At 34.4% G+C, this 22,242-nt stretch overlaps 1 long non-coding RNA gene across 1 annotated transcript in view; it reads left to right on the top strand.

Annotated features, from left to right (window-relative positions):
* LOC138704356 (uncharacterized) overlaps positions 1 to 21,571 on the top strand; it is a 964,225-nt gene extending 942,654 nt beyond the window's left edge. Inside the window, exon 5 of the long non-coding RNA XR_011333333.1 lies at positions 21,530 to 21,571. This is a non-coding gene — a long non-coding RNA (uncharacterized lncRNA). The remainder of the gene's footprint in view (positions 1 to 21,529) is intronic.
* Positions 21,572 to 22,242: the final 671 nt, after the last annotated feature.

Raw genomic sequence — 22,242 nt, 5'->3', positions numbered from 1 at the left:
AGTCGCCTCCCTTATTTATTATCTTTTGCCAAATGTTTGGAAGGCGTCGTACACCATCAGCGCGTCCATCTTTGTTGATGTTCCGTATTGACCGCCCTAAAGCACAGATAAGTTCATCTCTGGTATTGTACCGGGTCCCTCGCAGTGGTTCTTTCACTTTGGTGAAAAGATCGTAATCGCATGGATCATATCGGGTGAGTACGGTGGATGTTCCAGTAGTCCGCGTTTGCCGTCTGCCTTGGAGGTACAGCGTGGTGCCAAACCCACAATGAACATCTCCTTCACAGCACTTTGTGTAGGGCGCACTTTCTTTGGACGAGGAGAACCGGGATTCTTCCATTCATTTGACTGGCGTTTCAAGTTTGGTTCATACGAGCGACTCCAGGTTTCGTCACCTTCCCTTTGGTACCGGTACAACAAGGCCTTCCCGGAACGCTTTCACCCATCGTGCCACTGTGCGATATGGAAACGCTGCATCGCCACATGCTTCACGCAGTCTCTGAAAACATTCTTGTGCACTATGACCTCGTGCCATTTCAATTTTGATCCAGGAACTTTGCTCTAGTTTTGTAAGGATGGTCTTAGGGCGCTCGCACTATCCCTATGAAAGTGAACGTTCTACACACTGCAGTAGATTGATGGAGTACTGTCGCCGCTGGCTGCACTAACTCATCTAACAGTCCTTGTTCATGTCCACACAGTTGGCAGCTCTCGAACGCACCATCGTCACGTGACAGCAGTGTTGCCATTACTTTTTATCCAACCTATGTAGTACGCCGGACACAGGTAATGCAACGGATAAGTATATAAACAAACAGGTCGTCGCTGCGTGTTCGTGGAGTACAGTCAACTCCCGTCATTCTGAAGCTATACTAGTAAACACATGCTTGAACCGTGATGTTCATTTTCGTCGTGATCTTTGCAGATAATAATAACGAATAACGTGCATTCGTAAGTTACGGAACTTGAACGTATGTGGATGTCACTTGAAATGATTTTATATTGCAAGAAATTCTTTCAATAACTGGCGTTCAGTGATATCTGACCTACGATTTTGTGATCGTGTAAGCGAATTTTCCAGCCACGGGATAAGTCAGAACCAAAGATAGAAAAAATTGTCGAACTTTGAAAGAGTTTCGCTAGTTCTCAATAGATGGCACCATTACTGGAGCCATTAAAAAGGCGCCAGGGAAAATTATTATGTAGATTAAGCATAAATTATTCTCATAATTGATAATATCAATACTTATCACACTCCAGGCTGCACGATGAAAAGAATTATGGAACTAACTGCGCAATATACACACGCATTACGTGGCCTTGACGACCGATTTGACGCGGTCATTCGGCCTAGATGCGAAGAAAACTATAACATGTGCTATGACTTCCATAGTGACGGATTGTTTCTAAAACCTATTACAAAATAAAACAGTTATTAAATGATAGTTACGCACTACTACTACTTCGGAGTCTGTGTTCATTATATCGGCTTGCTGAGGAACAAGTGTTTATAATAAAATTATTATATTGTCTAGACATTATGCCGAGTTCAAAGCAAGTAATGCCATTTATTTGAAGGGGTTATTCTTTGATATATATATATATATATGTATATATATATATATGTGTGTATATATATATATATATAACCTTTAATACAGTTTTGCTCGTTTTTTCTTCCTTTACGAGATAAAAATTATTTTATGACATATTTCACAGCGTGTCTTGGGAAAGCCATTGATTGAATTCCCAATCTGCTGACAACTTAAAAGAGCAGTGTAGTACGATAATAAATTATTGAAAGAAGTTTTGTCCTTTAAATATGCACAAATTTGATCCGAACAAATATAATGTTACTTATGTTCGGATCAAATTTCTGCACATTTAAAGGACAAAACTAATAGTACATTATGCTACGAGCCTATAATGGTGGTAATTAAGACGAGAGTATGTTTATGAAAGGAGCGCAAGCGACTTTCATAATTTTCATACGAGCGTCTTAATTACCATTATAGTCAAGATTCATACGGCTTTTTATGCTCGACCATATTTCTAACTTCAAATTATTCGGAAGTATTCATGTTATTCTTATCTGACTGAGAAGCGGAACTGACCTTGTCCAATACCTCGTAAATTGTGAGATATGCGCAGACGCGAAAGTATTGATTTTTTCCGAGAAACAAATGTCGACATTGATTGATATAATCTAGAGAGTAAAATAAACATTAATCTTGATATAACTTTAAAATTAAATTAGACATTGAAAAACGAGATGACAAATTGAATTTATTTGAATATTATTTACAATTAACGCTAATTATTATAGTAACAGAACTGACTTTATTTCAAATATAGGTGATTTATTGTTGTTTTTCGATTGCATATCCAAGAATAATCGATACTTGCGCTTTCATATTGCTACAATGGTATTTTCTGATTGGTGGACTTTAATGAATGGGTGTACATTAATGAGGTTCATTAAAGGGCTGCTACCAGGTGTATAATTACTACATTTCGGCATGGTCGAGCATAAAACAGTTTCAATCATTTACCATCATAATACACTGCTCTTTTAAATTGACTGAACATATTGGGAACAAATCAATGGCTTTCCCGAAACACTCTATGAAAATTTCAGATAATATAATATATAACTTGAAAACGAAGCAAAAGCGAGCAAATATGTATGAAATCTTTTTCTTTGAAATATCTCAAAGAATCGCTAAGTGAACAAAAATTATCGGCATTTTATTTAAAAACGCTATAATTATACAGAAATAAAATAAATTATTAATATAAAAATTATATAAACCAGAAAATCGTAAAAATAGTTATCGCTTAGCTTTGGCCTAATGACTGATGTATTGATCTTAAACTTCGGAAAGAAATAATCCACATGCAAACTGCAAACTGAATTCAATAGACGTTCAAATAAAAATTTTAAAGATTTATTTTCAATGAAGAATATCAGACAATTTGAAAGTTATTTGCTTCCATAATAATGAAACATACTCTCTCTGAATGGATTTTTATAACAAATACTTTTTCTTGAACCTATCTACCTTCACTTTCAACGCGAAAACGTAAGTAACAATGTTAGGACTTTCAGTGGGGTTTATATGTAGGAGTAAAGCAATAGCTTCTCGTATTTCAGATCATTGTGGATTGTAAAAAAATGCAAGGTTTGCTATGCTTTCGAACAATAGATATAGCATCTTGGTACAGCTGCTGCATGTAGAGCTTGAAAAGTAGTGGATGAAAACATTTTATCCTGCTAATAGATCTTGCTGAAATGATCGGGAGACTACAACATTTTGTAGGCCTCTCACTTTGTCAGTAAGTAATAACTTTTGGTCTTAAGAACTGTAATTTTTGCGCTCTCCCAAGGCAATACTGAAGAGAATGACGCATACAAATATCTACACCACACCGCCATTAAGTATATGAAAAAGACCCAACCCCACTTGATTAAAAAGTATAAAAATATTTGATTTTTAATAACGATATTATTATCTTACGTAAGTGTTGTAGTAACAAAACTTACGGGTGTGCCATTCAGTAAATTATAGAAATGAAGATCTAATTTAAGATATTCTCTATATCTATTTATATAAGCCCAAAACGTTTCACTTTCATATGATCAATGTAGCATTCATATGAAAAATAGTCACATCCTGATATTAACTATAATAATATTTCATTTCTAATGGTAATAATGTCATCAAACCACCTCAAGTTTTGTAGATTTTAATATCCAATACACAGCTGTACTCAGAAAATTACACAGCGCAGAATCAGACCTGTAAATAATTTTAGTAAGTCTTGAAGTTTTTAATAACCTATAATTGAATTTGAGCTCTAAATATGTCTGCAAATCTGCATGTCATTGCCTTCTTGTAATAGCCTATTGTTTATTTTAGAGTGTGTTTTGTTTAATTCTGAAACGCAATTAGCCTAGTTCTCAAAACTGACAAAAGGTGGATTTTGTAAAATAGGAAAATTATGTAGGAAAACTAACGCTTCACTGAAAGTTACTATTTTTCTGAAAATCCTTGGATGCCAAGCTTCAAAATGACGGGTCATTCATTAAAATTCGTTCAGCCGTTTATTCGTAATTTCCATTACCATTTCAAGTTATTTTCACTACTCTGTCAGCTTGGAGAGTCAAGAAAGTACGGTATAGATGACTCGCTGAACTTACAAGGCATTAGGCTACGGACTGCCCTCATTGATAGGCCATTTTTGCTTACGCACAGACAAGCGAAGATCCGAATATTGTCGATCGCGGTACTTTTTTGTTCATAGATTTATTTAAACAGAAAATACCTTTGAATAAGTTCTTGTGGAAACATGTTACAGATTGTACGAGTAATAAAATTTAGGAGCATTTCATTATCTATCTTTTGAAGTTGAGCTTATTGCATTGTGCATTTATACAGTATGTAGAACTGGCAACATTGGTAAATAAGTCTCTCAGAAAGCGACGAGAGAATTCCGGCGAGAATAGAACTTAATACTCTGGTGAATCAAGCACACCATTCGTTGAAGACTGCAAAATAAAGCTTTGAAAGGAAAAGAAATAGATTTGAATCGAAACTGTATTCATGGGTGATTAAAATTTCCTGGAAATGCCAGACGGCATTCACGGAGCAAATCCGCCTTTCAGTCACTTTGTAGCCATATTACAATTTTTTTTCCTTTTTTAGCAAAAGACTTACGAGACATTCTCAAGGGGATTAATATAGCAGTAACTCGGAATGCAGGTTATTATTTGACGTGACTTTCTTTGATGGATTCTAATGCGAACAGCTGTACGTTGAATAACTCGAGTCTCTTTCCTTTTGCTCTTTCGTAACTCGTCTCCCACTGCAGCGATTTAAGGGAAGCTATGATCTTCCAGAGTAGTCAGTACTATTCTGAAGAAAGGAAAGATAACTAGCTGGGTTGCGAAGCCTTCCAAGCCAAATGATATTCTCTGATTCATGGATATACAATTTCCATGTACCATTTCGATGCGAATTCAAAGTTCCCATTTACAGTAGTTGTTCATTGACATATGCCTCAATTTCCTCAACATTAATAAATAACATAGGCTAAACGTAACATTTTTTTTAAGTTTGCAATTGATTTTAAAGCATCAGGTAAGTCAATTATAATGTTATTGCTAAAAATAATAATCTGTTATAAATGAGTCTTATGACTTACCAAAATTATTAATGTAATCTTACAAACAGTTTACATGAAATACGTTTATCTGGAGCTTTAAAATGAATTGCAAAACAGTAAATGTATTTAATGCAAACTGTTTGTAATATTACATTACTTGTGATAAATCTCACGACTGAATTATAACTGATTATTATCTATACTAATAATAAATCTGTAGCCAAAATTTGTCTGGTAATTTTCGATTTTTCAAAAATAATTGGTGTTAACATGTATAATTAACCATCCTGAAACCGAAAATCGCTTTTTTGAAATTTTTGTTTGTATGTCTGTCTGTCTGTATGTCTAGATGTTTGTTACCTTTTCACGCGGTAATGGCTGAACGGATTGCGATGAAAATTGGAATACAAATTAAGTTCATTGTAACTTAGATTTTAGGCTATATGGCATTCAAAATACGTTATTTAAAAGGGGGCTTATAAGGAGGCCTGAATTAAATAATTCGAAATATCTCGCTTATTATTAATTTTTGTGAAACATGTTACATAACAAAAGTTTCTTTACAAGTGATTTCCGAAAATTTTTATTTATTTTTTTTTTAATTTTGATAGGACTGATATTTAATGAGATAAATGAGTTTTAAAATTAAAATAACTGCCATCTAAGGTTGTGTAATGAAATAAAAAGCAAATGACTTCGTCTATAAGGGGCCTTGGATAGCAACAATCGAAAGCTATGAAGCATAGCCTACAGAGGAATGTTTCTGTATCAGTATGAAGTAATATCGGAAGCTAAATTAATCGATTTGTATAATTAATTATTATTTCACCATTGGAAAGTTAGTTTCTCTAGATGGACATAATGATATAATGTTATTACAGTAACTTCTGAGTGAATCGAGGACTGGTAGGATTAAAATAGCTTCTTATGCACAGAAAACTTGATAGGCTATTCTTGTACATTTTTATTCTATGCAAAATTTTGATAGGAGTGATATTTAAGGATATACAAGACTTTTAAAATAACAATACAATACATTTTCACCGCCGCCTCAGATTATAGCGTTGATGTTCCTGCAGAAACTCCTATGTGCAAAATATAAATTTTTGAGTAGGAAGAAAAAACACATTTATTCATTCCATGGCAATGGTACATAGGAGATCGTGAATTCTTACATTTTCAAAAGAATGAAATATAATTACATATCGGTGTTTACGCTGTATCATTATTTAAGTTATTTGAAGGGTTCAGAACCATAGTGGGCCAAGCGCCATTTACTGAAGACGTAGAAAACAAGGGTTAAAATTAAGTTATTACCATAATTCAATGGAAACATATAACAAGTAATATAAAGTATAAGTTACACATTAAAACTGAAAGATATGTCAATCTTCATTAAATTATGGTTGCATGTAATAACAATTAAGAAACATGTTAAAGGAATTGTCATTGCACCAAATGAGTGGTCTCTGGATCAAAATGATCGCATTTTAATTTTTTAAATACAATTTAAATTAAGTAACATATTAAACGATTTATCCTTCTATCAAACACGAATGTTCCCTGGATCAAATGTCCTATTTTAATTATGCAATTACTTTATATTTATTTCTAACGGGTGCAGCGGAGCGCACGGGTACGGCTAGTTTTAGTAATAAGGTACATGTGCCAAATACGGCCTACTTAACGATCAAGATCTGTTGTACTGTTACTGAAGGAGATAAAATTCTGAAAATTGTACTAAAACATACTTCAAAGTGAGCAGTAAAGAAAACCTGGTCTTAGATTTAGAGTTATTGAAAATATTTTCTATAATGGTGCAATATTTGAAATGTGAGTAATGGGCCTTATTTGGCAGACTTGTTCCAAATAAGGCCCACTATCTGTCCCAAATAAGGCCCATGTGTAATTACATAAACTGTTCTTAGTCTAAGATCACATTCTGGGCAAAGAAAACTGAATATTTTCACCATATTTTCACTGTTGTCTGAAGATTACTCTCTGGGCAGAGAGAACTGGTATGTTGTCCTCAGTCTAAGATGACACTCTGGGAAAATAAAACAGAATATTTTGTCCTTAGCATAAAGATTGTACTTTTCAAAAAGAAAAGTTGTATTGTGTCTTTCATCTAAATATGACACTGTGGGCAAAGAAAACTGGATATTTTTTTCTTAGCCGTAGGTCCAACGCATTCTTCATGAATATAAGTTGAACACTTTACACACAGTCTCATGTCAGCAATATGATCTTACCTGCATAAATAGCAGAACCAACTTTCTTTTCTCACTCCTTTAGTTTAAATGGCATTCGGTCCAGCTTCAAGAAGATCTTTCACGGAAGGCACAGGACATATTTTCCTCTTCTGAGTTGTCTTCATGCTCAAACCTTTAGGAGCATTAGCACCATTCTTATTGCTTTCGCGGTCCTCTGTAGGCCTATGTCCTTCTGCAGTTTTAACTGATTTAGTCTTCTTTGTCTTGAAACAATTCCTTAGTTACCCCAACTGCTTGGTAATTAAGGGCTTTTTCGTCGCTGGTTTGCATGTCTTGAAACGAAATTTCTCATTATCCTTCATTATAACTAGAGATATGGGAAAAGTTACTGGATACGTCATGAAGAGAGAAGATGTCACTTGTGAAGCTTGAGCAGTGGCGGCTCGTGGTTATTGAATTAAGGGGGGCTGCATACAAAAATAAACCAAGCAACTTACTTTATTTAAAGATTAGTTCCATGCTCCTTATTTTGTAAGTTGTGTTTAAATGAGAGAGGCTCATGTCAGTAGATTTACTGGCATTTAAAAGAATCCTGCGGACAAAATTCCGGCACACCGGCGACGCTGATAAACCCCTGCAGTTGCGAGTGTCGTTAAATAAGCCATAATTTAATTTTTTATATGTAGATTTGAACCTTAGAAATATCTAACTGGCGATGTTATAGTTGGTTGTATATACATATATGATACATCAATAAATGAAAAAAATAACTGAGCCAGAAATTGAATTCAGGATCTTCAAGAGCACGCATCAGGGCGCTTGCCTCATTTATTGTGATGTCAGATGTTTCAGATTCCATTATGGTTTGAAAACATACTAGCAATGGCTCTTTCTTCTCATGAACAACATTTACTGTTCTTATTTTAAATCCATCTTGTTGCCCCAGCTGATGGAATTGTCTTTGAAATACATTAATTTAATACAGACTGTGTGGAGATCGAGAGAAGAAAGCAGGGATACTGGATAAATTAACAAAAAATATGCGAGCCTTTGTATTTTGTTTAGCGGCTCTTTCCATTATGAGACTCAACTGATGGGCACTTAATTTCACATTTCTCCTGAATTGTTAAGGCACTGAACTGAATAGACTGTAATTATTGTACAGAATTAAACATTGTTGCACTTGTTATACTCACAACATTAAAGAAAATGTATTTAAAACTGCGCGCTACTGACAAACTGCTGCAAATTTTGCAGCGCCTGGAAACTCTGGATTCACGGCAAGGGGCAGCAGGGAGGAGGGGTAAAACTAACGCGCAAAGCATCCGAGACGAGACTGGCAGCTCCAGGGGAGGAAGTGGCTTCACCCTATAGTCCTTGTCTCTGGTTTCGCTCTGGCAGCACCAGGGGAGGAAGTAACTTCACTAACGATTGCGTGCATGTCATTGAGAGCGAAATGTTTTAAAAATTCGAGCTGCTAAATAGAGACTGTATAATAAATATTTTTCACAACATAAAACGAGACAAGAGCCACAAATGTCTGGGGGTGCTGCAGCTCCGCAGCCCCTCTTCGAAAGCCGCCCCCGAGCTTGAGTCCCCTGAATCTCTTTGTTCCGAAATTCTTTTCTGGGCTAATGCTTCAACTTGATTTGGCTGATGTACTGTATGAGCAATTGGAATCCAGATTGTGATTGTAATGGGGTTCCTTCAGGCTTTTCTCTCCTGGTGAGTTTGGAAGGAGCGAAGGCACTCTCAGAGATAGCAGCCCTACTAAGATTCATACTCTGCACTTTTCTTCCGGATACTTCTGGATGACGTCGTGAAAACAGTTCCAACCATTTTCTCCCAGCAAGTCCACGTAACTTGTTGAAAAGGTTTTTTAATGTTATTTTCATCACAAAAAGTGTGTACTGAGCGTCCAAGTATTTTGCCCGTTACTGGCATGCCCATCTGTGCTAGTCTAAAAATCCTCGTGTTCTTGAGCAGAGGTAAAAATCGATGGTCTGTCTAATGTTTTTGTATTCTTTCCATTAATTTGGTGGTTTCTTAGTGTCCTTCGTGGGATTTTAATTCGCGCTGCTGTCGTCCTTACAGGCATTCCTTGACTATAGCCTCCATTGTTTGCTGCAAATAGCTCTTCGGTCCAAAGTGCTCTCGTGTTCTTTAGCTTTTCCATCTAAAAATAATAGGGAAATGATATTACTAGAGATACGTTGTTTTCACAAACCACGGATTCGCCAAATGCAGTTTTTCAGGTGATAAAATCAAACATTCTGTGTTTCAAGTCCTTTCAAACTCAAACTTTTGTGTGTAGGTATTACATACCAAAAGAATTAAAGTATTATATTTTAACAAATAAACACAATTATTATGCTAAAAATAATTAATTAAATTACGAATTTAGAATAATTATCGTAGCTTTGATAATTGTCTTCACAATTTTCTCATAAACAAATTACTGTATATTACTGAACGTCTTTATGAGGCTCACAATAAGAAAAAACTTGAAGAAAATTCATGTTCCAAATAAGGCCCATGGGCCTTGTTTAGCTCATCTATAGGGGACCTTATTTGGAGCTCCCTGTAAATTCACACTTTCATTCGTAGGTTTAATAAGGGATAAATAAATACACGTTAAGTGGAAAATATCAATACAGTATCTTATTTTACTAATCATATTCTTTGCAATGACATATACCATGTTCATTTATGTTAAGTTACCAAAACTACAGAAGGTTTATTAAAATACAACGAAATAATAGCGACAACAGCTTCAGACGTCATTCGCTGTTCAGCTGAAGCAAACATGGCGAAATCGTTCACTTAAAGCTGTTATAGTTTCTGGTCTAGCCATTAGAGCCCAGGAACTGTCAGAAACATTAAGAAACTAGTGGAAATTATAATGTTATCTTAATTAAATGACAGATGGGCCTTATTTAGAACCGGGCTTTATAATCTAATAAAATAAAAAATAAAACAGTTAGAAATTGATAAACATTTCTGTACGAAGAAGGAATTCACAACACAATTGATCAATTAAAGAAATGATACTTCTGAATAGTCCATTCTCTATTTGTAATATTCTTTTTCTCTTAAAACTAAAGAAAAAAGGTATTTTGTAAACAATTTCTTATTTAACGACGCTGTATCAACTAAGATGTTATTTAGCGTCAATGAGATTGATGATAGCGTGATGGTATTTGGCGAGATGAGGCCGAGGATTCGCCTTAGATTACCTGGCATTCACCTTACGGTTGGGGAAAACCTCGGGAAAACCCCAACCAGGTAATCAGCTCAAGCGGGAATCGAACCCGCGCCCGAGCGCAACTTCAGACCGGCAGGCAAGTGCCTTAACCGACTGAGCCACGCAGGTGGCTAGGTTATATTATAACATCTTTCCATCTATATTAATTCGTTATTTACAACCAGTCTTACAGAAACTATCTTCCAGAAATCAAGTACACAGTTTAGAGAACTTACTATCACATATTTGACTCCTTTTCTGAAAGTAAACTCTTTCCATTTATTATCTAATTGGACTTGAATTTTGTTTCGGCGTGTAGTTTGGCAGGGATGTACTTTCCCTTTATTCCAAGCATGTCAATTGATGCCCACAGGAGCAAGCGCGCGCTTTAGAGCCCAGGAGAGCCTGAGCGCTTTAGAGTGGAAAGGAAAGAGGCAGACGAAAGAGGTGGTATATGCCGCTTGGTCGAGCTATTTTCAGGGTTCGCCAGCACTGATTCAATAGATAAAGGGAAGAGAACTTATTAAAACTGTATCCATGGTAATTTTTATATTTGCCTGAGAAGTATAAGTGCATTATAAGAATGTAAGTTTTAATTTTAATGCTAATTTTTCACAAGTTTGATTTTTTTATTCAAAAGAAATATTTTCTCAACTTTTCGTATAGAAAAGTGAAATTTTCAGGTATAGGCCTATTTATTTAGTAGTCTTTCAGAATGTTTTCGTAAATCTAATATACCGTATATACGTATTACTGAAGATAGTGTATTGAAATTTTTGAAAATATTCGCATGGAAATTGTTTGTAAGGAAATGAATTAACAAAGCAACTACTGTTACATCACAAGCAAACGATACGTGCCCATGTGTTGTAAAAATGTCAGCACGACGTCAAGGTCAGAAAAATGCGCTTGCTTTGACATCACTGCTTTATTCAATGGTTCTTCAGCTCTGTCTTGAAGAGAATGTGTCTCATGCTTTAGTGAAGTCTACAAATGTTATGTACACTTATCTGGTTGAATTATTGCACTTTTTCTATAAGTTCCAACATTGTTTGTAGGTGGCCCATTGTGTATCACTCTTGAAATTCGACTTGTTCTTCTGGTTGTTTTTGTTCTAGGCTTCCATTAATCCATTTAATGATGACTTTTCGAAAATACTTTGTACAGTAGATGGATTGTTTGTTCTTTGATAGTAGATAGGATATAATTTATAGCTTCCACCTGCCATTATAGTTTTGGTATGATTTCAGTTCTCATTATATCACAGAATATATGTGAAATAACACTCACGGATATTTCCTTTCCTACCATCAAGTATTCATCGACAATTTCTCTTCTCCTCGTCCATATTGGAGGTAATTGATTGAATTTCCAACTTGATATGTCGGTATGTAGGACTAGTCCGTTATTTGGGTTTGAAAACGCACTTTTGAGAGATTTTGTGTAGGTTTTGATTGCTGTTCAGACCAATCTAATTCTTGAAATGACATTAGTTTCATTTCTTGATTTAAGCCGTTTTATCAAACATTTGTTCAGTTCTGTTTTAATCTTGTTAACTATTTTTCTCTCCATGTCTTAGTGTATATAATCATATAGGTATGTGGGTTTTATATTCGTAATATATTTATGTGTCGTAATTTATACGGAAATTTTACTTCAAGCAAGTAAAGCGATAGGTTTGGAAGTAAATACCGAAAAGACAAAGTAAATGATTATGTGTCGTGACGAGAATATTGTACGAAATGGAAATATAAAAATTGGAGATTTATCTTTTGAAGAGGTGGAAAAATTCAAATATCTTGGAACAACAGTAACAAATATAAATGACACTCGAAAGAAAATTAAACGCACAATAAACATGGAAAATGCGGTTATTATTCGGTTGAGAAGCTTTTGACATCTAATCTGGTGTCAAAAATCTGAAAGTTAGAATTTATAAAACAGTTATATTACCGGTTGTTCTGTGTGGTTGTGAAACTTGGACTCTCACTTTGAGAGCAACATAGATTAAGGGTGTTTGAGAATAATATTCTTAAAAAAATATCTAGGCCTAAGAGGGATGAAGTTACAGGAGAATGGAGAAAGTTACACAACACAGAACTGCACGCATTGTATTCTTCACCTGACATAATTAGGAACATTATCTAGGCTTAAGAGGGAGGAAGGGAGGGAGGGAGGGAAAAAGACCTTTGGGGAGGCTGAGACGTAGATGGGACGATAATATTAAAATGTATTTGAGGGAGGTGGGATATGGTGATAGAGACTGGATTAATCTTCTACAGGACAGGGACCAATGGCGGGCTTATGTGAGGGCGGCAATGAACCTCCGGGTTCGTTAAAAGCCATTTGTAAGTAAGTTAGTATGTAAATCGTATTTTATAAATAATTACAGCTGTAATACCGTAATTGGTAAGGGTCTTTGGCTTAAAAGAAAAATTATACAAAATTAGTAGTTTCTATCTTTGTATAAAAGTGTTCATAGCAAAATTTTCGCCCATAATGCCAGCTATTAGGTTTAAGGAAAGCCCTACTTACTTACTTATTTACTTACTTGCTTACTTGCTTGCTTACTTACTTATTTACTTACTTACTCATGGCTTTTAAGGAACCCGGAGGTTCATTGCCGCCCTCACATAAGCCCGCCATAGGTCTCTATCCTGAGCAAGATTAATCTAGTCTCTAAAATCATTGTAGAAAAACCTACAATTTTATTCATAAACTGTTGGCTCTTCGCTCAGAAATCCCTCCTAGTACATAAGTATCGCGATAGATTTGGTTCTACTTTCTCTATATAACTGCCATATTGAAAAATCTACCGTGCGTGATGTTTCATGTTCTCCTGCAAGAAGTAGCCTAATATTATTGTAGTGTTATTGCTGTTAGAACATTGTCCGCGAAAATTAAAAAATGTGTAGTGTTTATATTTCTTATCGCTATTTCGCCTTTCATATATAAATGCTGTATGTATATATATATATAATTCAACGGGCGTTTTTACTGATATTATAGCACTTTAATTTTTTAGATCGTCGAAGAATAAACTCTGAACCTTGAGTATGGACACAACTATGCAGATGATTTACAATGTATTTCGCCTACTATAGATCCAGTTTCTTGTGGTTACACTGATATCATTTATTTCTATATCTGTATCTCTTATTTAGGTAGTATCTATTTGTTCTTTTTTTTTCTTTCCTTTTCTCATTTTCCATTTTAATTTGTATTTACACTTGTATCTGTTTCATCTCTTTTTTTCATCTTATCTATGTTTTTTTTTTTTTTTGTAAACGAATATCTGTACTGTCTATTGTAATTGGGGCTTTGCTCTGTTATAGGCATAAATAATAAATAAATAAATAAGTAAATAAATAAATGAATGAATGAATAAATGAATAAATAAAGTGTTAAATAAAGAGACAAATAAAGAAATAAATAAACAGTCGTTATTTTCCTAAACTTTAGTGCACTTTTAAAACTATTAACAAATCTGAAAATATATTTTTTCTGTTCTCTTCCATATGTCAAGAAACTGGAAAAAAATATTTAATTAACTTATGTACTAGCTAAATGTTAGGCCTACATATAATTCTTCAATCTGTGATTTTCTAATAATTAAAAATAATAGAGTTGGATATGTTAAAGCTTGTACAGTAAAATGTTTCATTGGTTCTTCTGTTGTGTAGATATTTTTGTTGTTAGGTTATCAGAGTAATAAATGAATTGGAGTCTACATATAATCATGTTGTATTTGAGTGTCCTGAGCTGTCAGTTCAAATCAGAAGCACCCTAGAAACTAAATTTAATACAAGCAGTATTATTGAGTGTTGAAGTACTTGTTCATATTTGAGCCTACATGTACGTATTTGCACATTCAAACACTCCAACTCTGCATTGTTTTTACATAAGCTATTCATTTGAAACATTTAAACCAGCTCATTGCGCTCTCAGTACGTTTCATTATGCCTTGGGATTTTCTTAATAATGCAGACAGCTTATGTTATGAGTGTGCTGACTGCTACAAAACGTAACAATAAATCTGTAACGTCTTTATTTTCATAACGAACTTGTATTCCATTTGACTTCCAGATCTTTATATTATTTGTACCTTTTTCGCTGTGTACTTACGAGAATGGTTGAGTGGTTCTTGGAAATAATTACCATTTGCTATTCCAGTGTTTTTAAACCATTGGCTCACAGTTAAGAATTTTCAAGTTCTGTAGGCCTATCAGTAAAGACCTGGACTTAGTGATGACGATGAATCAGTATAATTATAATTATCCTGAAGAATGCTCATCTGACATCAGTGACACTGTGGCCAGACGCCATCCTAGAGGAAGGGATATTAAGTTCATACTGACAGGTTTAAAAGTCTAAGTATTAGCTCTAGATTTAACAACAAAGTTATTTTACTTCCTTCCCAACATTTTTATATCAGATAATGATGTGTCTTAACGGACACTCTATTAAAAATAACAACTTTTTTTCATAATCATTTTTAAATCAAATTTTGAGAGCCTTTTTATTATGTAAAGAAATAACAGAATCCAAATTTTGAACTCCCAAAATATTTTTGGCTTTTGATTTGTGTTCTATTCTTTTTAGAAACATTTCCAAACCCAAATTTTTAGTAGAAGATATCAATTTTTAACCTACCTTTCTATTTTTGGTTATATTCACAAAACATAGAGAAACATTTCTATGCAATCATTTTATGAAATATATGAATTATTTACCGTCAAAATTACTTTTTAAATGTTGAAAATGTTGTTTTTTCTATAATTCATGAAAAAAATATTAATAAAACAAACTAGAGGCATTTTCTTACAACTAAATGCATAGAAACATGCAGCTATCTCATAAATGCTTGCAATAAAAATTTCATTCCAATTGATTAATATTTGGCATAAAAAAGTTGGTGTTGAATTAAGAAAAACAAATTTACACAAAAATCGATTTGAAAGTAAACCTATTATGATTCTCCTCCGCCAAATTCATCTAGTAACTTTAGGGAACCAACTTTATAAAAAAAAAGTTACTAGGTTTTAATCAGAAATTTGAAAAAAAAATTTTTGATGAAAAATGATTTTGACAGCTCTTAAAATGCCACGCTTCCACACAGTCTTAATAAAAAAGTAAATTTATTTGTAATCAGAATTGAACTAAATCCATTTAGGGTGAAATAGCCAATAAAAAATTTAGGAAAATTTTCATGATTTTCACTGGAGTCTCCTCTTAAGAATTTCACAGGTTTATATGCGATTCATATTCATCTCCTTATGACAGGAAAGAATTTGCTGTGGTTGTTACTCCAATCCTGTAGATGTTGAAGTAAACAATCATGTCTATTGCCCAAAGCTAAACAAAGCTACAGCTGATTTACTGGGTGCTTCAGATATCAATCCAGGATCCTCGAGTATTTTCCTCCAATGAGAATTGTCATTTTTACAGATTAATTTGAAATATTAATTATTATTGCAATTACAGGAGATTTTCTTTCTTATGATTCGTTTTAGAGGCTAATATGAAAACTCATGGGCAGGCTTCGAGACTTCCGACCCAATAGAGCAGTTCAGTGGGAAATCCGCATAACGGCGTGCTGAGTATAGTGGTAAACGTACAGTGGGTGGGGGTACTGTAGAATGAATGCCAACAAATACGCAAAGGAAAACGCTCTGGATTTGAAGGTTCTGACGAATAATTTGGTTTTCATACAAGCCCATTTTCAAACTCTGTCTGAAACTATTACACGATTAGAAAAGTCAGAGCAAGAGATGCCGGAAGCCCTCAAATTAGTTGAGGAAATGACACACAGAATTAATGAGGCACCAAGTACACCGGTTACTGAACGTGTGAAACAGAAGTGGAAATCAATTTTATGTAAAAGTAACGGATATGGAACATTGTGCAATATAAACAGCAAATTAGTGGACATAGAGTTACCCGAGAAAAAGGACTCTCTCTTAGAGACTGCAATGATGTTAGGCTTTTTCGTTTTGCTCCTATCATGTCATGCGACGTAGAGCGCACATTTTCACAGTACAAACTTTGTTTGGCAGATAACCGAAAAAGATTTACGTTTGACACACTGAAAATATATCTTGTAGTACATTGAAATTCGGTACTGTAACTGCACTTCCTAAAGACAACCAATAGGATAAATGAAGAAATTAAAATTGCTACATGTTTATTTCCACCATTAACACTGTGTATAATTAAACAGAAATGCTTATAAAAGACAGGAGAAAAAATGCTTTTCACATTCTTTTGACATTGTCATTGTGTAATATATATTAACTTTCAGAATGTACATATGTGTGTGTTTCCCCATACTACCGTACTCTATTCTAAATAGCAATGTTGGTACCTCAACACATCTCTACCTTTTACTACCTGCAGCGAGTCAAAAACCTATAGTACATGCACAGTAAACTTATTGCATCGGGTCCCAAGTCTCGAAGCCTGGTGATGACGATGAACCAGTATAATTGAAGAGTCCACTGCAAGAATGATGGATGTCACTTTCTTGTCGTAAATGAACCAAGACTGTCAATGCATAGCTTACGACATATAGAATGTACATAGAGAGTTATATAGCATTGACACTGATAGTCATTGTCCAGTAATGATCGGAAAATCACAGTTAAGCTTTGAGCGCCAAGCATTTCAAACTTTCAATTGCGTGTCCTGCAAAATGCGTTCCAAATGACATCCATCATTTTTGCAGTGGACTCTTCAATTATACTGATCGTGAGGAATGGTCAGCGACACTGTGTGGCCAGTCGCCATCTTAGGAGAAAGGATACGAAGTTCGTACTCACAGGTTTAAGAATATTATTCACGTTTGTTTTTGTTCTCATTATATTTATTGTGATATGTAAGGCAATTCATGGTGTAAAATTTCGAAGATATAGATTAATTTGAAATATTAATTATTATTGTAATTACAGGAGAATTTGTTTTTTTATGATTCGTTTTTTAGACTCATATGAAAACTCATTGATGATAATTATTTTATCCTTCTTGTTGCTAACATGTCAGCTCTTTCATTTCTCTTTATGCTACAGTGTGCTAGAATCCATTATAAAGCTACATTTTTATCTCAATTTAGAGTCTGTTTTATCATGTTATGCATTTCCTTCATTTTCCCCATTTTTAGACTTGTTGCAAATTAGCTTTAACTTCAAAATTTACTCGTAAGTTTCTGACGAACGAATCTCTGTCTTCAGACGTTCAGATCGTTTAAGGCCTGATCCATAATCATTTTCTGTGCCTGCACATTTTCAGTCCCCATGTTAGGTTCGTTGTGCGGTGTTGTGTGGCACTGGCGCATTTACTCGCCGATCTGCAGAGAATTCCGGGAACTGCGTATCCCACTTCGTTATTCTCTGGAGTTTCAACACTCCACTATTTACCCGTAGATTTCTTCCGTCAAGCAGAAGTCATTTGACTGAAGTTCCTAGCCCACAACGTCGCTGTACTGCGGCTAGGAGCACTGCCGTTGAAATACACGCTGGGTTGCAACCACAGATTCATTGTTTTCAGAAATCACACGCTATGATGTGTCCACCAGCACACCGTGATGATAATGAACACGTCTGTTTAACACCAACTACTTAAAATGTGTTTCTCAAAAAGTCGGATTTCTCTGATAACTTTTGCACCTACCATGTTATTAAGAGTATACAATTATACAGGGACATCATTTTATTTTTACTAACATTTCTAATATTAACCTGGCTATTCCTTTGGATTAACGTTTGAGAACCGGAAATACCCGTTCGCTACCCCCTACCGCGACTGGAGGTCAATGATACTGGCGTAAAATACAAACAAATCACTTTACTAGGTATAGGAGGGAAGAAAAGTAGTTCATCCATTTACGTAAACTAAAAAAATATCGCGCTTTTGAGCTTGATAATTTTCATTAGGTTTTCGTTTAATCAAAATACAGTACAGTATTAACAATGAGTGTTTTTACTCACAAACTGAGCTGTCCATGCGGACGTATTCATTATGCAGTGTATATTATACTGTCTACAGCAAATTAGCGTACAATATAGAGAAAGAAGTTAAATTGAAAAATAATCATAATATGGATATTTAAACACATTTTTGAAAATGGTGGCCGTTCATTTCGATACAGGCTTCAGTTCCAATGTGCATATCATCGCACTATAGACTATTGTACCTAATTCCAATTACCAGTTTCGTCCTTCGTAACTAGTAACTCATGTTGAAATAATTCTGTACCTACTCTATAAAAGAGTACCTTACGTACTGTAAATTCAATCTTCACTTCTGCCCGACCCGCACAGATAAAATTACTCAGACATGCTATCTACTGTCCGTCCAAGTGGTTATGTCGCAGGATCGTAGAAAGGGAGGAAATCACATGACAGTTAATTGCTTAACGAGGCTCTTTTATTTAAGTTGTTTTAAACAGTTGTATAATATTACGTAGACGTCCAATTCCTAACAGGAATTGATGTTTTCAGAAATGAGCTAAGATAGCCCAGCCACTAATCTTTACAGAGGGCGAGCAGAAGCAGGTGGGGGAAATCGGACTGCGACGTAGGCAAACGGACGACAGTACCTGTGCGAAAATATGATTCAATATTGAAAGCTCTTTCGTCACTGGAAAACGCGAACATATTTTTGGAACGTACTATACTCACTAACTCAGTACTGCTTACTATATGCGGCCTTGGTTCTGTGAGGACAGTTGGAACTTCATTAGTAAAAGGGGTGGGAGTGAAGTACATTAAAAAACTCAGGTACAATAAAGATTGAAGTAAAAATAAAATGATGTCCCTGTATTTTAACAGTTGTGACTTATTTCCTACAAAGCTAGCCGGAAGAGCCATGTAGAAAAGATCCCGCAGAGTGGATGGCCGAAAGCAGCCTTAGGTCACAGTCTAGTATACAGTCACGAAGCTTGGGATGATTTTTTGCAATTCTCGCGATAGTTGCTAGCCGCTTGGAGCGCTGTGAGTACTAGGAACAATAGACTGTGCCACAGCCATCGTGATCTAATAGAGGCCGTAAGGCAGACCATGTGACTCGCTTAACCCGGTCACGAACGGCGGCGTTTCAATCATATAAATTAGTTGGAATGCATAATCAGTAACATATGTTTCTCTAAAATGTAATGTAATTCCATTAATAAAATTAAAAGCAATGATTATGAGACACTTCAGACATAATTCACTTGCGAGTTAAGGTGTAATATTATTTATGGTGTGAAAATTACGTTGTTCGTATGTGTAATACCTGCCTGTATTTCGATTAAATACTGCGAAATTTTTGTACATTCATTTATGCACGATTCAATAATTTTCAATTGCACCGCACGGATATTTAGATATGTTGAAATTATAGGTTATGTTTACTGTACCAGTTGTCCCTTTCTGTCTAAATTTAGTGATCTCCAATGCCTTGCCATTCATATGAAAATTATAGGTTATGATTACTATATTTAACTTATATTCCTAAATTCGCAATTATACATTATAATTAAGCACAATGTCATGTATGATACCCCGGACATTGTTTGTCTGAATTTTAATACTACAATTTGAGTACTGAATTATTGTATTTATCTACTACTTAAGAGACGAAGTAACACAATTGTACGTACACTAATTTCATAGGAGTGGTATGGTAAAGGTTTTGTCTAAAATTAAGGAAGATAGATGTGCTAAACTGAAATCACAATATAAATTCTTTTTTATTAAACCTCAAAATAGCTTTCGTTCTAAACTTAAAATGTTGACGCGAACAGATTATGTTAACATGTAAAATTCTCTTCACATTAAAATAACACTGTTTTGTAATTATTTCTGCAACATATTATGCAACAAGAAGTAAACGGAACTTATGGACACATTACACTAAATAAATCTTAGCAATGATACGCAATAAAATTATAATATAATATTTCACTGAGCTCCATAGACTGAAATAGAAAACCCGAACAAATATTCTAGATCGAAAAGGCATTGACTGTGCCGTATTTCGCATTTTTCTGAAAAGCTATGTAAAGTGTGAAAAGTTAGTTATCGGTTGTAATAACTGTAAATGGCTAAAATACAATAATTTGAATGATAACATGCGACAAGGAGACGTTTATAGTACTATAAATTGTAAGAAAAAGAGGTCAGAGTTATTCTTCTTCCGAAAGATCCGGGAAGGTGAGATTATAAAATATAATATATACTTTATGAAAATAATATATAAACCTTATGTATTTCATATTTCAATAGTGGAAGGAAGGTGTTAATTTTTCCAAAAGAACACGATATCGAAAGTACAATACATTTTATCGTCTGCTAAGGAAAGTGTCTGTGATGAGGCGATAGTAGCGATCCTGGTGGTGAGCAACTACGTATGTTTGCATATTTAGTAAGTATTGAGCTTCGTGACTGTATATATTAGACTGTGCTTAGGTTATCACGCTTTCGGAAGACGGTCTATTGGGAGACCCTTAGAAAGATAACACGAAACCATAGAGACCGGAACGGAACATTTTTAGAATTAGTGAAGAAGATTTACACTATTACACGGAATTGCAACGGCAAACAATTTTTAATTTGCTAATTTGATATATAACTACAAGATTGAATCGGTATAGATATTTTTAGATTTATCATTAATAGTTTACAGAATACTACATATAACTTACAGATAATTAAAAACTAACATATATACAAATTTGTAATTTTACTTATTAAATGTAAAATTTTAATACAATTTCTAAAATCAAATAATTAATATAACTTGTCTTGTCTTGCACTTACGTCTAGGATTGAATAGATATACAATATTAATGTTTTAAATAATAATACATCATTTACTTTGTGTTATTAGCTACTAACAAAACTAAATTACATCATTTTTATTATTTTAGGGTACCTGTAGCAAAATTCCTGAGCTGCAGACTGAAGATTGGTAAGTGATTTGACATTCCTAACTGATATATGCGATCAATTAAATATTTTACTCTAAATCATGGCTCGGCACGATATGTCATTCTGTGAAATGAGCGCTATTTACTTTAAAGAGCAATACTTCCGAGCGCTGTGACGCATGCATACTGTACATCACTCACTGTCAGTACAGTGGTTGACTCTGTAGTAGGATGACGAACTTTGAAGATGCACCCGCCTGAAAAATTGTATGTCAGGCGAAAACTTAAATTATACTGAATTATGAGATTGAACATGGCTAATTCACTTGTTCCAAACATTGAACGGCTTTTGTATATGAAACGACCTCGTAAGTCTCGGAAAATAACCACATAGTTATTTTGGTTACTGAGTTTCAAATAGTTTTGTTTCGATAGAAAACATTTATTGATTTCAGATTGACAGAAGTACGATTTTGTTACTGTAGATTATTCATGCAAAAGTAAAGTGTAAGAGAGTGTTTACTACTGATTTGCTTCTTGTGCTTCTGATTCTAATCGTTTATTACATATGTTTATATTATTAATACCATTGTCATTGTTAAAGCACTGTCCATATATATATTGTGTAAATAAGCCTAATGATTTGTGTGTATATGTGTGTGTGTGTGTGTCTGTGTGTGTGTGTGGAGCGAAGTTTATTTCATTAAGGGGAG

The sequence above is a fragment of the Periplaneta americana genome, chromosome 8 (genome assembly GCF_040183065.1).
Source record: "Periplaneta americana isolate PAMFEO1 chromosome 8, P.americana_PAMFEO1_priV1, whole genome shotgun sequence".
NCBI classification, from domain to species: domain Eukaryota; kingdom Metazoa; phylum Arthropoda; class Insecta; order Blattodea; family Blattidae; genus Periplaneta; species Periplaneta americana.
The sequence above is the reverse complement of the archived record's forward strand: the minus strand, read 5'-3'. Positions and strand labels throughout refer to the sequence as shown.